The sequence below is a fragment of the Emys orbicularis genome, chromosome 6, assembly GCF_028017835.1.
Source record: "Emys orbicularis isolate rEmyOrb1 chromosome 6, rEmyOrb1.hap1, whole genome shotgun sequence".
Lineage (NCBI taxonomy): Eukaryota > Metazoa > Chordata > Testudines > Emydidae > Emys > Emys orbicularis.
Genome location: NC_088688.1, coordinates 5,257,314 through 5,270,704, shown reverse-complemented (window position 1 = coordinate 5,270,704; position 13,391 = coordinate 5,257,314). Strand labels below are relative to the sequence as shown.

Sequence of the window (13,391 nt, the reverse complement as noted above, 5' to 3'; positions counted from 1 at the left end):
ACATGTGCAAGTACCAAAATGCACCAACTCAGTTACAGAAGAATGTGCAATCTAAAGCCAAAATGAAAGTCTATTTCTGAAATAAATCTATCCCCCTCAGACGTAAGCTACTGATCCCTGCTATACACTTAAAATTTAGATCAACATAGCTATGTCACTCAAGGCCAGGGTGGATTTAAAAAAAAAAAAAAAAAAAAAAGATTTTTTTTTAAATCAAATCTGTTTTTTATTGAAATTGGAGTTTATTTCATTATTATAATAAGGTGTGGGGTTTTTTTAAATAAACCCATTTAAAATGAATCTGAAATTAATACAAAATATATGTTAAAGTCTAAACTTATATCTTCAAACAGTTAAACAAAAAAATACTGAATCCATGAACCTCTATCAAAAACACTGAGTTGAAGGCTGCTTTTCTATACAGAGAAAGAATCGGGGGAAAACATCTAGCTTTCAAGGTCAAGCTTTGTAAATATGGCACAATATGTCATGTACTGTATTAAAGGTGTGATCCTGTGGACCAACAGACTGACAAAGTCATCACACATGTTGGGACCTGGCCTCTGACTCCAGGAGACACCATCATGTATCTCATCAGGATCATCTACTGAGCCCATCTCGGTGGTCTCATACTCCTATTCTATAGCTTCTCCCTATCTGAGTGGCTGAGTTCTCAAATTATGAGCATCTATGACTCCACCCACCATGGAAATTTATTCTCCAGCTCCTGGAAAAACACTGATCCGCCCACTACCAGGACCTTCCTTCTGGGCACCTCAAGTAAATGGTCTTGATCTGTCTCCTCGCACACGTGCACAGACAGCAATACAAACAGAAATCCATCAATTTCTCAACCACCTCCCTAATTATCTATACAAAAAAAGTACTGCAGTGCAAAAGGTATGTGGGTTACACAAGCAGAAATCTTAGATTATCGTTCTTTTGTTTTTCTGGGTGAGAGTCCAGGGGGAGAGGGGAGGACAGTTTGGGGGGAGATGAGAAGAGGAGAGAAAACTGCCATGTCTGGAAGGTGTAAAAAAACACCACATTTAAGAATATTTTCAATAAATTCCTGTACCTCTGGGTAAACAAGGAACACATGCCAAATGTAAACAATGCAACAAAGGCAATGCTCCTCAAATGGCAATGACTTTGAAAATTATGTGGGCATGTCTGAACAATCTGCATCAGCTGGTTAGTAAACTTATTTTTACATCATTTTAATAGACGGACTACTATGTCCTACTGTGCTAATAAATGATGATAGACTATCATTAGACATTTGTGTTTTGGGTGGATTACTTATGAATTTCAAAATGTTTGTGTTCTAAATATAATTAATTGTGGGAGTATTAATCAATTACATTTTTATTATTACTGCTGGACTTCTAAGATGATTTTAATTGTTCAATATAATAAACATCCTATGTGAAGATTTCCTGTTTAAAAGTAAAGTTTTATTAGGCGTTTATGAATTTTTACATTTAAAAAGTGTTTTCCCCCAAGCTGTTCGGTATATTGCTAAAGATAATAGAGTCAGATGATCTTATAACTTGGTACTAACAATTGTAGTAGGAGGAATCATTCGTTTACCTTTTTTTTTTTTTTTTTTTATTAAAGGCAGTGCACTAAAGGTCAGTGAAGGAGAGTGACTTTTGTTTACCATTTTGTTGAAGAGTCCGGCTTAGATATAAAGGGTTAAGAATGTCCATCATCTGCAATGTCTACAACTTCAGAATTATCTGCTGGTACCACCAGCAGTGCTGCAACTAAACATACCTGTATCAAAACAAAAACCTTCTTCATCTTTTATGTAACAAATTCTCCCTTTTGTCTTTTTCAGAATATTTCATTGACATGGTTCAATCATTATGACCTGGCTAAGCATCACCTGGCAGAGCAGATATTGCTGGATACCATGTTCGAGAAGGAAACTGAACAGTATGCAAAAAATACTGACGGGAAATTAGTTAATCTGAGTCTCTGATCGCTGGAGCAATGTACACAATGATCTAGTAACCAACGTTTGTGTGACAACAGAAGATGGGACTGTCTGTTTTACAAAAATAACTGATACATCAGGAAATGCACATACAGCAGAATACTAAAAGAAGTAGCAGGAAAAGCTCCGTGAACAAACATTCAAGTGTCAAGTGCATAGCTTTGTCACAGACAATACTGCAAATGTAGCAAAGATGAGAAGAAATCTAGAAGAAGATAATGAAGGGAACCTGAAACTTATAACACATGGGTGCAATGGCCATTTGGTGTATCTTTCAGCTAACGACTTAACTCCAATAATAAAGCAAACTGTTGTTGAAATTGCTAACACTTCTATAACCACCATTTCATTTCAGCTTCACCAAAGAGAGCAGGAGGATACAAACTAATTCTCCACAAGACGTACAATGGAATTCAGTGGTTGAGTGTTTTGAACAATTTATTAAGACTGGCCTATTTTGATAATTTGTGGAGAAAACCATGACAAAATAGATGGAACTATCACAGCCAAAGTAGTCAACACTGGACTAAAGAAAAATGTAGAAAATATACTGAAATCTATTTCCATAGCCTTGGATCAACTGCAGAAAGATTTCTGTGGTTTTGCTGGGGCTGCTGAAATTTGGAAAGAACTTCAAGAGACACTGAAGAAAAAGATACCCAACAACAAAGTTAAGTTGCAGGCATTAAAAAAAGCATATGGATCAAGCACTTGCTCCACCTCATTTTCTTACCAATATTCTCAACCCAATGCACCAAGGTAATCTGCCAAACTGCTGAAGAAGAAGATGCTGCTGCTGTGACATGGGCATCTAATAATCACTCATCAATCATGCCAACGCTGGAGGTGACCATTCAAGTAGTACATGGTTGCTGATGTTTTTAAAAAAAAGCCACATCATTGAACTGGTAGAAGTTACTAGCTAAGCACCTGGAACCAGAGTCTGTTGAAGTGCTAAGCCAGCTTTCGACAGCAGTAGCCTCTCCTGCAGGCACAAAGGGTATTTTCTTCTTTTGGACCAATACATTCAAAGTTGAGATATCAACTGGGAGTTGAAAAAGCAGGAAAACTTGTCTCTCTCTCTTCCAGTCTATGAGTAAAAACGAGCACTGTGGGAGATGAGATCTACAGAGGGCAAACTCCCTCTGTTAGCCTCTGCTGTTCGCCGCTCAGCTGGTTCGCTGCTGACTGCCCTTATATACCAGTCAGGCCCACTCAAGGCCCACCAACACAGCCCCCCTAATGCAGCACTTAGCGTACCTCCTCTCGGACAGCTCCCAGGCAAACTCCCTGGAGTTTTTGTTTAATATCTTTATTAATGATCTGGAGGATGGTGTGGACTGCACTCTCAGCAAGTTTGCCGATGACACTAAACTAGGAGGCGTGGTAGATACACTAGAGGGTAGGGATCGGATACAGAGGGACCTAGACAAATTAGAGGATTGGGCCAAAAGAAACCTGATGAGGTTTAACAAGGACAAGTGCAGAGTCCTGCACTTAGGACGGAAGAATCCCATGCACTGCTACAGACTAGGGACCGAATGGCTAGGTAGCAGTTCTGCAGAAAAGGACCTAGGGGTCACAGTGGACGAGAAGCTGGATATGAGTCAACAGTGTGCTCTTGTTGCCAAGAAGGCTAACGGCATTTTGGGCTGTATAAGTAGGGGCATTGCCAGCAGATCGAGGGACGTGATCGTTCCCCTTTATTCGACATTGGTGAGGCCTCATCTGGAGTACTGTGTCCAGTTTTGGGCCCCACACTACAAGAAGGATGTGGAAAAATTGGAAAGAGTCCAGCGGAGGGCAACAAAAATGATTAGGGGTCTGGAGCGCATGACTTATGAGGAGAGGCTGAGGGAACTGGGATTGTTTAGTCTGCAGAAGAGAAGAATGAGGGGGGATTTGATAGCAGCCTTCAACTACCTGCAGGGGGGTTCCAAAGAGGATGGAACTCGGCTGTTCTCAATGGTGGCAGATGACAGAACAAGGAGCAATGGTCTCAAGTTGCAGTGGGGGAGGTCTAGGTTGGATATTAGGAAACACTATTTCACTAGGAGGGTGGTGAAGCACTGGAATGCATTACCTAGGGAGGTGGTTGAGTCTCCTTCCTTGGAGGTTTTTAAGGCCCGGCTTGACAAAGCCCTGGCTGGGATGATTTAGTTGGGAATTGGTCCTGCTTTGAGCAGGGGGTTGGACTAGATGACCTCCTGAGGTCCCTTCCAACCCTGATATTCTATGATACTAGTTTAAAAAGTTTGAATGACAGACTAAGTAATTTAGGAGACTGTCATCTCATTTTCTAGGGATTTAGGTGAGTAGGAACTTAAGCTCCAGTCACTTTCACTTAGGCAGATTTGAAAATGTTCCCAGGCTGACCTGAAATAATCAGTTTAATTCACTGACTACAATTAACCCCTATGTTCCTTTAATAAATCATTTAGCTGTAAACGTGAAACATGTTTTGATAAGAGAAATTTATGTATCCAAAACATTTAAGATTGTTTTGTTTCATAAAAGTAAGTTGTATATGCGGTTATATGTTTAATTACATTCCAGTTACCACTCTAATGCAACTTGACACAAATCGTGAGCAAAGAGTTAATTACATAAGTAGGCAATATATGATTCACCATTTTCTAACTAAAAATATACAATTAATAAGAATCTGAAAATATTAAGGTAAACAATTGCTTAAATAAATATGGTTATGGTGTACCCTCCTAAGTAGCAAAAAAGATGTACCAAATCTTGTGCAAAGGCTCCATTTAGTTGTGAATCAACATGTTTTAATGGTTATATCTATCAATAAGAATGCACCCTTCTTTAGAAAATAACTGAAGTACATATGGAAAAGCTGATTTAAATCGCCACTTTAAATTGTCTTGATTTCAATCAGTCCACCCTGCTCAGGGCTGTGAAAAATTCATACCGCTGAGTGCCATAGTGAAGCTGACCTAACCCCCAGTGCAGACACAGCAGGCCAATGGAAAAGTTCTTCAGTCAACCCAGTTACCACTATTTAGGGAGGGGAATTACCTACATCGATGGAAAAAACCCATCTGTCAACGAGGAAGCGTCTACATTGCAGCACTCCAACTGTAATGCCCATAGTGTAGAGAAGCCCTTGGACTGTAAGCCACATTCTACCATCACAATTACAAAGACTTCAATGGATGTACTCTGGAATTACACCTTTGCAACATAGCAGAAATTGGCCACAAGATAAGTTCAAGATTCACATTTTGCTGAAACTGGTCAAGCAGACAACTATGCACAGTACAAGATTTAAGATCAACCAAAATGTGGTTCATAAAACTTCAGAGAAAATAGCCAACAGCCATTTCCTCCATATACAGAAAAAAGTGGATAATGTGATAAATTATCAAATCACTCAGATATGTTCTTACCATATTTCAGTTTTAGAGTTTTTAAAATTTGCAACCAAACAGTTAATCATTTGTTCCACTATGCATGACTATAATCACTGTGGCCCAAACAGTATTCAATGAAATTTAGATCTGGTATAAAGAATCTAAAATAAATATTTATCACAAAGAAGGATCTTAATCTGGTCTCTAGAGCTCCTCCCTCAAATAACTCTACTTCTAGAAACAACATCTTAGTCTTGAGAAATGCAACTAAAATGTTTTGGATGAAACCTATTTTTCTCACAGTAAAATTGCACAAATAGATTCCCTTCTACACAGAGCCATGGAGCATATTTGGGAATACACTCAGCTGTAAAATCTGAATTTTACAACTAAACCATATGGCTGCCTAATGGAGTAAGAAAAGGATTTTTGCCATTAAACTGGGTAAAAATGTTTATAACCTAGATGGTTCAAAAATGTAGATGAACAAAACAAAAATATTTTGCTTTTCTTAAAATAACCACCATCTGAATCTTAAGAGCACTGATAAATGTTGCTATGTATCCTCCCTGTGTAGATTTGAAGTAAATTGAGTTTTCAGTAGGATAAAGCAAAAACCCTGCAATGGTCACTTAGGATGAAGTTTTTTAAAATAAAGTTCCAGGAAAGATCAAAGCTCCCTCAATATGGGAAACATGCCACTGGATTTTAAGGCAAGCTGTTACCTCTTCGCCAGGCTAGTGAGCTCTCCAGCTGATCTGCTAGAACAGTGGTCCCCAAACTTTTTTGATCGCGCACCCCTATCAGTACAAATTTTTTGAGCACGCACCCCCTGCCGCCCGAACTGCCGAAGCAAAAAAAAAAAAAAAAAAAAGCACTCCTCCTGCCGCGCATCCCCAAGGATCCTCTTGCGCACCCCACTTTGGAGACCACTGTGCTAGAAGACTGATTTAAGAAACTGAAAGAGAAAGGAACCGTCTGTCAAATCTACCTTTAAAACACTCTGCAACAAGTGCTTCTAGCAGTCTTAACTGAAGTGGTGGGACAAAGAGCACACAAGGTGGGAACAACTCCACCCACAGGAACCACATGCAAGCAGCTCAAATACCCTGCCCTGAGGAGTTTACAGTGTAAAGAGAGAGTATTAACAACAACAAAAATGCGTGCACACTCACAGCAAGAGAGATGTGAAGTGATGGGAAAAAAATGATTGAACCATGAGGTTTATCACTCATAGCAATTCCACAATTCTTATTTAGACCTTTTTGGGAATTAATGATTTCAGGTTTTTTTCGTGCATGAGGCTAGCTCTTTAAGAACAGATAAGATTACTTCACTCAGCGTAACCACGACTTGGGTCTTATCTTAGTCATAGTGTGTATTCTTCACAGTATTGAGGAGTAACAGAAAATAAAGAGCTTGGGAGAACATATTCCTGGAGTAGAGTGGAAGAGCCTTCAAGGAGGACTGGAAGTTCTAGCTAGCAGTTGACATTAAATGTTAGTCCGTTGACATTAAATGTGAGTGGAGAGGAGGACTTTCATATTGGAATAATATGGACAGGGTTTTTCTGCATCTCTTTTGCTATTATTACAGTTTTGTGTCTTAATAAATGGCTTCATCTCACAGCCTCTCATCCTTCCCACCATGAATAGGTAGTAATGTGTTCAGGTTAGTTAAACAGAAATAAGTATCACAAGCCCTAAATCTGGGCTTTACTGAAGAGCAAGTAGGATATGATGGGCTCTGAAGGAACAAACACCTTAAAAAAAAAAAAAAAAACCACACACAACTTAAAAATGTTAAGAAAAACTATGAAATAAAAATGTGTACATTTTCATGTCATTTTCCATCCAATGCTTTCAACACACCCTCAAACTTAAAACTTCACAGCCATCCTGTGTTGGTCCTCATGACCCCATTTTTGCAGCTGGGTAAACTGAGGCACAGAGGGGTGACGTGACTACCCAAGACATAGAGAAAGTCTGTGGCAAAGCTGGGAACAGAAGCAAAATCTTCTGAATTCCAATCTTGTGCTTTAGCCACAAGACTGACTATAAAGAATTGGTTTCATGATAAAGTAAGGTATATTTGCAGGTTTATTCCATTCTGAAAGTCCTGCCCCAAGTGTAAGACTAGTAACATTCTAGTCTTTGTACAAATACTCAACACACCTGTCTTGAGCACCAATTACTACAAGACAGTTCTGAAAAACTAATGTTGTTAAGAGGGCATGAGCAATAGACAGATAAGTCTCCCTAAAAATAGCAGTTTGTATGTCTGCTGTAAAAATCCACTAGTTTTAGGCAAAGTCTACACTACAAACTTACATCACATATAACTACTGAGCAACATAGTTGTACCAACCTAATCCCAGTGTAGACAGCGTTATGTCAATGGGAGGGCTTCTCCCATCGACATAGCTACTGCCTCTTGCAGAGCTGGACTAAATATGCCAACAGGAAAAGCTCTCCCATCAGCGAAGCACTACAGTGAGGCTGCTGCAGCATTTTAAGTGTAGACCTACCCTAAAACTTGACCTATCTCCTGCCTAAACATCCTGCTTTTAAATAGCAAGTTTCAAAAGAATGATTCAGACATTTTTAAAGTTAAATACACACAAAACCAAGGAGTTTGGTAGTTTAAGAGTTTTGCACTGGCTTAGATTACGTGGTAATATTAAAAATTCTGTTAGCTCTAAAAATAAGCAAGAATTGTGTAAAGTAATAATACTGAAAATTCATCCTTAACCCACAGTAATGGGGGGGGGGGGGAGAAGGGTGGAAGACGGAGGAGGCTGGCCAAAGCATCATGAGGTAAACAAAGAGCTGACCATCATTTCTGAATTTCCTGGATTTTGTCTTTATTGTAATCATAACATTTTTAAAGGTCATTTTCTGTACTGATAAGCTAAAAAGGCAGTAACTAGTATGAAGTGGAACAGAGCTTTCACAACCACTTCTGTAAAAGTTAGCAAATATCAGGGGCATTATAAACACAAACTTTTCTCATCTGCCCCAAATTATACATTATCAGCATGTATTTACACTAATTACTACAGCACCTGCACATAACACCTCAGGAGCACAAAAAAACCACCTCCAACACTGCAAACTGATTTAGTCTCAGTTGCTCAAGTTTTATAGCATAAGCTTAAAAATAAACACTTTAAACAAAAGTTAAATCAAACCACCATACCTGACTGGGGGGCTCCCATATAAATACAGGGCCAGTCAGGTAAGAATCCAAACCCAGATTCCACTGGGGAATATGATATGACCAAGGGAATTGCTAAAAGGAGCTGGTAGATATTAAAAAAGCAAGACCTTTCCAAAGGCTGATTTGATGCCATTTGTTGTGAAGGGTTCCATTTCAATGGAAAGTGCTGCTCCTCCCGTCCTGCACATCCTCCCCTCCCTTTCCTTCACTCACATCCAGTTCCAATTTCTCTCCTTGAAAAAAAACAGCTGCTCTCACACCAGGAGGGCCCCTCCATTTCACCAGCCAACACCACCCCAGAGGCTATTGCCTTGATCTTCTGCTTTATTATAAGCATTCATCATTTACTCAAATTAAGATGACTAGGGGACAGATTGCTCTTTGGTGACAAGGGGAGGGAAGGGCTAGCCCCCTGAGTCACTTACAGTGGGCTGCAGGGACAGCTAGGGTATGCACACTACAACACAGAACCCTTGGGTTTTGTTTCACAGGATTTTCCTGTTCCTCTGAATATAAGCAAGATGGCTGCATGTGTCCACACTCAAGAGGTTAACATACCTAGAGCAGAGAGGTTTTAAACCTGGTTCATTCTAGTCTATTCATAACAGATATTAAACAGCATTTGCAGACATTTCAATACCAAATTTTTAGTTCTGAGCTGATTTCAGACCCGAATGCACTCAGATCTGAAATGACAGCAGTTCCCTTTCTATACCCAGTTCCCAGCAGAGGGGCTTACACTTTCCTGCAGTAATTTTCTTTATCAACAATAGCATTGAAAGTGAAGATTTGTTATCTGAACATAAGTGACTAAACCCAGGAGACAGCACAGCCCTGGATGCCAGATTCCCAGCAGCCAAGCAACATCAGGGACAAGGGAAGACTGGGTGGGGAGTGTTGATATAGAGATGATCATTCATCTTCTTGTCCTCATGCAACCTACTGTTGCTGTGAGGAAGAAGGTATTATGGACGGCCTTTCAACGATCACAGCCACATCTGACTCGCTACCTCCCTCACAAAATAAGAGGGGAGCACCCAGGAAGCAGTGGAAGAAAAGCAGCATGGAAACCACATACAATATCCAGCTCAATAATAATTCACCCTCCTCTTCCCTGTAACAACAGCTCCCCTTCAGCCTGCACTAGAATTAGAAAAGGGACCAAAGACACACCCTCTGCACCAGGGCCAGCTTTAGGCCGATTCCCCCGAATCGGGCCCTGCACCTAAGAGGGCCCCGCGCCCTAAAGAAGAGCGCCTAACTTAGGCGCCTTTTTAATTTTTACTCACCCGGCGGCGGTCCGGGTCTTCGGCAGCGGGTCCTTCACTCGCTCCGGGTCTTCAGCGGTGGGTCCTTCAGTGCCGGGGAAGACCCGGAGCGAGTGAAGGACCCGCCGCCGAAGTGCCGCCGAAGACCTGGACTGCCGCCTGGTATTCAAATCGGGCCCCGCACTTCCTAAAGCCGGCCCTGCTCTGCACAAACCCTACCCTCACTTTGAAGGTACCAGAGACCTCGCCCACAACCCCGACCCCACCATGAGCAAACCTCAGACATTCCAGGCAACCCTGGCATCCTGTGAGGGGACTGGACTCCTCCCAAAAAAGAACACACCAATACACACACAGAGAAGCAGCAGGGAACAGTGGGGCAGCAGAGGAAAACAGGGGTCCTTGTCACAGTAAAAAGAGACAAGAGTTCAAGGCAGACAGGAAAAGGGGGACAATCAGAGACCCCTCTCCTAGACAGCCATGGTACAGGAAAGCCAGAAATCTGGTGAGAGGGAGAGGAGACCAAAGCCCTCCTTTCAAACCAGTGAAGACAGACAGTAGTAGTCTGTATGAAGAAGAGACCAGATGCCCCTCCCACACTGAAAATGGATGTGGAAAGAATAAAATCAGTTTGCAGGGGGAAAAGAGCCCTGCAGTTCTGCTTTTTCTCTCCCCCGCTTCATGAGCACTAGCCTACACTCTCTGACCCCCTTCCGATGCCTCTCACTGGGGAAGAGAGGCTCTGGAAGTGTAGGACAGAGTCCCTTCCCCCAAGTGAAAACCACAGGGGTTGGGATCCCAACGGAAGTAAGCCAGAGCCCCCTCCTCCACTGAGAGGCATAGGGAAGATGGGAATTAGAGGATTTAGGCCTAGCAAGAGGCACAGGGTTGGGAGGAATAGGCCTGACACACTCAGCCCTCAGTTTTAGCCAAGATGGTCAGGGAGGCAACCCCACACTCTGGGTATCCCTAAGTCTCTATCAGATGCCAGGACTGGACAACAGGGGATGGATCACACACAAAAATTGCCCTGTTCTGTTCATTCCTTCTGAAGCATCTGGCACCAGCCACTGTGAGAAGACAGGATACTGGGATAGATGGACCATTGGTCTGACCCAGGATGGCCTTCCTGATGTTCTTAGGGGAACCACCAGAAAGGGGTGTGTGGGGAAAGGGCTGACAAAGGCTTCTGACCTCCCAACCATGAGGTAAGACTAGGACCTGGTAGAGAAGACGACTAGCAACGCTGCCCCCCTCGAGTGCGAGGGGACAACAGCCTCCCCAAACCCTACAGTGGGAGGAGAACCTGGGAGAAAGGAGACTAGGGCCCTCACTACCCTAAGAAGAGAGACAGGGAATTGGGGGGTGCAAGAGATTATGAGGAAGGGGGGGTCCCTCAGACCAGGAGGGCTTGATTCCTCCAAACCCAGTTTGTGGGAAGAGATGGGGAGCCTGAGGAGCAGACACATCCCCAACTCTTCTCCCCCACCACCCCTTGAGCATCAGAAAGAAAGGGGAAACTAGAGCTCCCTGCCAGGTACAAGGAAAAAACAAGGGAATGTGGGGCCTGGAAACAAAAGGCCTCCATGAGTTGGGGGAGGGACCCTCTTGATTCACTCTGCTCTCCCCACCCCCAGACCCTTGCCCCTTTCCTTCTCATTAAGATAGGAAGGAATGAGGTTCTGGTGACCTTCTCTCCCCCGACCCCAAGCTCCCTCAAACCAGAAGGGTCCCTACCCTCCTCGGAGGGGGTACAATGGTGAAGGGGGCTCTGCTCTCTCTCGGAGGGCGGGGGGGAAGAGGAGATGGGCAGCGAGGGACTCTGGCCTCTTGGGGAGGGGGAGGAGATTGGTGGCGAGGAGGGGCTCTGGCCTCTCTGGGGGCGGGGGGAGGAGACTGGTGGCGAGAAGGGGCTCTGGCCTCTGGGGGGTGGGGGGGGAGGAGACTGGTGGCGAGAAGGGGCTCTGGCCTCTCTCTGGGGGGGGGAGAGGGGAGCTCTGCTTTTTCTCTCTCCTGGGGCAGGGGAGATGGGTGGCAAGGGAGACTATGCTCGGGGGGGTGGGAGGAGATAGGTGGTCCCCGCTCTCCCCAGAGAAATGGGGCACTCTGCTCTCTCTGAGAGGGGAGGGGAGAAGATTGAGGCCTCCCTTGACCACCTCTCTCCCCAGAGAAATGGAGCTCTCTGCTCTCTCCAGGGGGGAGAGAAGATAGGTCGTGGGGGGTCCCCGCTCTCCCCAGAAAAATGGGGTGCTCTGTTCTCTCCAGAGGCGGGGGGGGAGAGAAGATAGGTGGTGAGGGGGGGTCCCCGCTCTCCCCAGAGGAATGGGGCACTCTGCTCTCTCCGGGGGGAAGACACGATAGGTCGTGAGTGGGGGTCCCCGCTCTCCCCAGAGAAATGGGGGGTTCTGTTCTCTCCAGAGGCGGGGGGGGAGAGAAGATAGGTGGTGAGGGGGGTCCCCGCTCTCCCCAGAGAAATGGGGGGTTCTGTTCTCTCCAGAGGCAGGGGGGAGAGAAGATAGGTGGTGAGGGGGGGTCCCCGCTCTCCCCAGAGGAATGGGGCGCTCTGCTCTCTCCGGGGGGGAGACACGATAGGTCGTGAGGGGGGGTCCCCGCTCTCCCCAGAGGAATGGGGCGCTCTGCTCTCTCGGGGGGGGGGAGCGTGGCGGATGGGGGGCTCCCAGCGGGAGGGGACGGGCGGATGGGAAGGGCTCGCCCCTCCGGGGGGCTCTGCTCCCCGCCCCCAGCCGTGCCCCTGGCGCTGAGGGAGAGACTCTCTCCGTGTCTCCCCTCAGGTACTCTGCGGCCTCCCCCACCCCCTCGGTGCCGTCTCCATGAGGGCTCCGGTCTCCCCGCCCCCCGGCCGGCCCCGGGGGGGTCACTCCCCCGCGACCCGCTCCCTCCCCCGGCCCGCTCGTTACCTGCCCAATGTGCTCACAAAGCAGCAGCGGCGCCCACCACTGTCACGTGACACCCCCCTCCCCCGGTGCAGCGCAACGCCGCGCGGCCTCTCCCCCGCCACGTGATCCACGGAGCGCGCGCGCCGCCGACCGCCGTTCCACGCGACCCGGCGCGCCCGTCCACCCGCTCTCCCTCCACGTGACAGAGGGAGACAAAGACGCTCCCTCGGCACGTGACCAAGGTTGCCCAGCGAGGCGGGGAGCGGGAAGGGGAGTCGGCCCCGCCCACAGAAGGGGAGGTGCTTAACTCCTTAGGGGGCGGGGCTTCGCGTTCCAGGTGGGACAGGTACAGGTACCGGTACCGGCTCTAGGGCGGGGGAGCTCAAGCTCCGGCCTGGGGGGACTGGAAAGGAGCGGGGAACTCCGGGGAACCCCGGGTGCTCGCTGGAAGGGACGGGGTCTGTAGGTCAGCACCCTGGGGTGGAGCTGTAGGGGAGGGGGAGGTCAGCACCCTGGATTCGTGGGGGGCTGGAAGGGAGGGGAGCTCTGGGACGTCGGAGGGGCTGTAGGGGAGCTCAGCATCCTGGGGGCGGCTGGAAGGGAGGGGGAGCTCTGAGGCATGGGAGAGGCTGTA

At 45.9% G+C, this 13,391-nt stretch overlaps 1 protein-coding gene across 1 annotated transcript in view; it reads right to left on the bottom strand.

Moving 5' to 3' along the window:
- Window positions 1-12,852, bottom strand: part of UBAP2 (ubiquitin associated protein 2) — a 134,666-nt gene extending 121,814 nt beyond the window's left edge. Inside the window, exon 1 of the mRNA XM_065407069.1 lies at window positions 12,779-12,852. The gene's annotated coding sequence lies outside the window, so the exon portion shown is untranslated. The remainder of the gene's footprint in view (window positions 1-12,778) is intronic.
- Window positions 12,853-13,391: the final 539 nt, after the last annotated feature.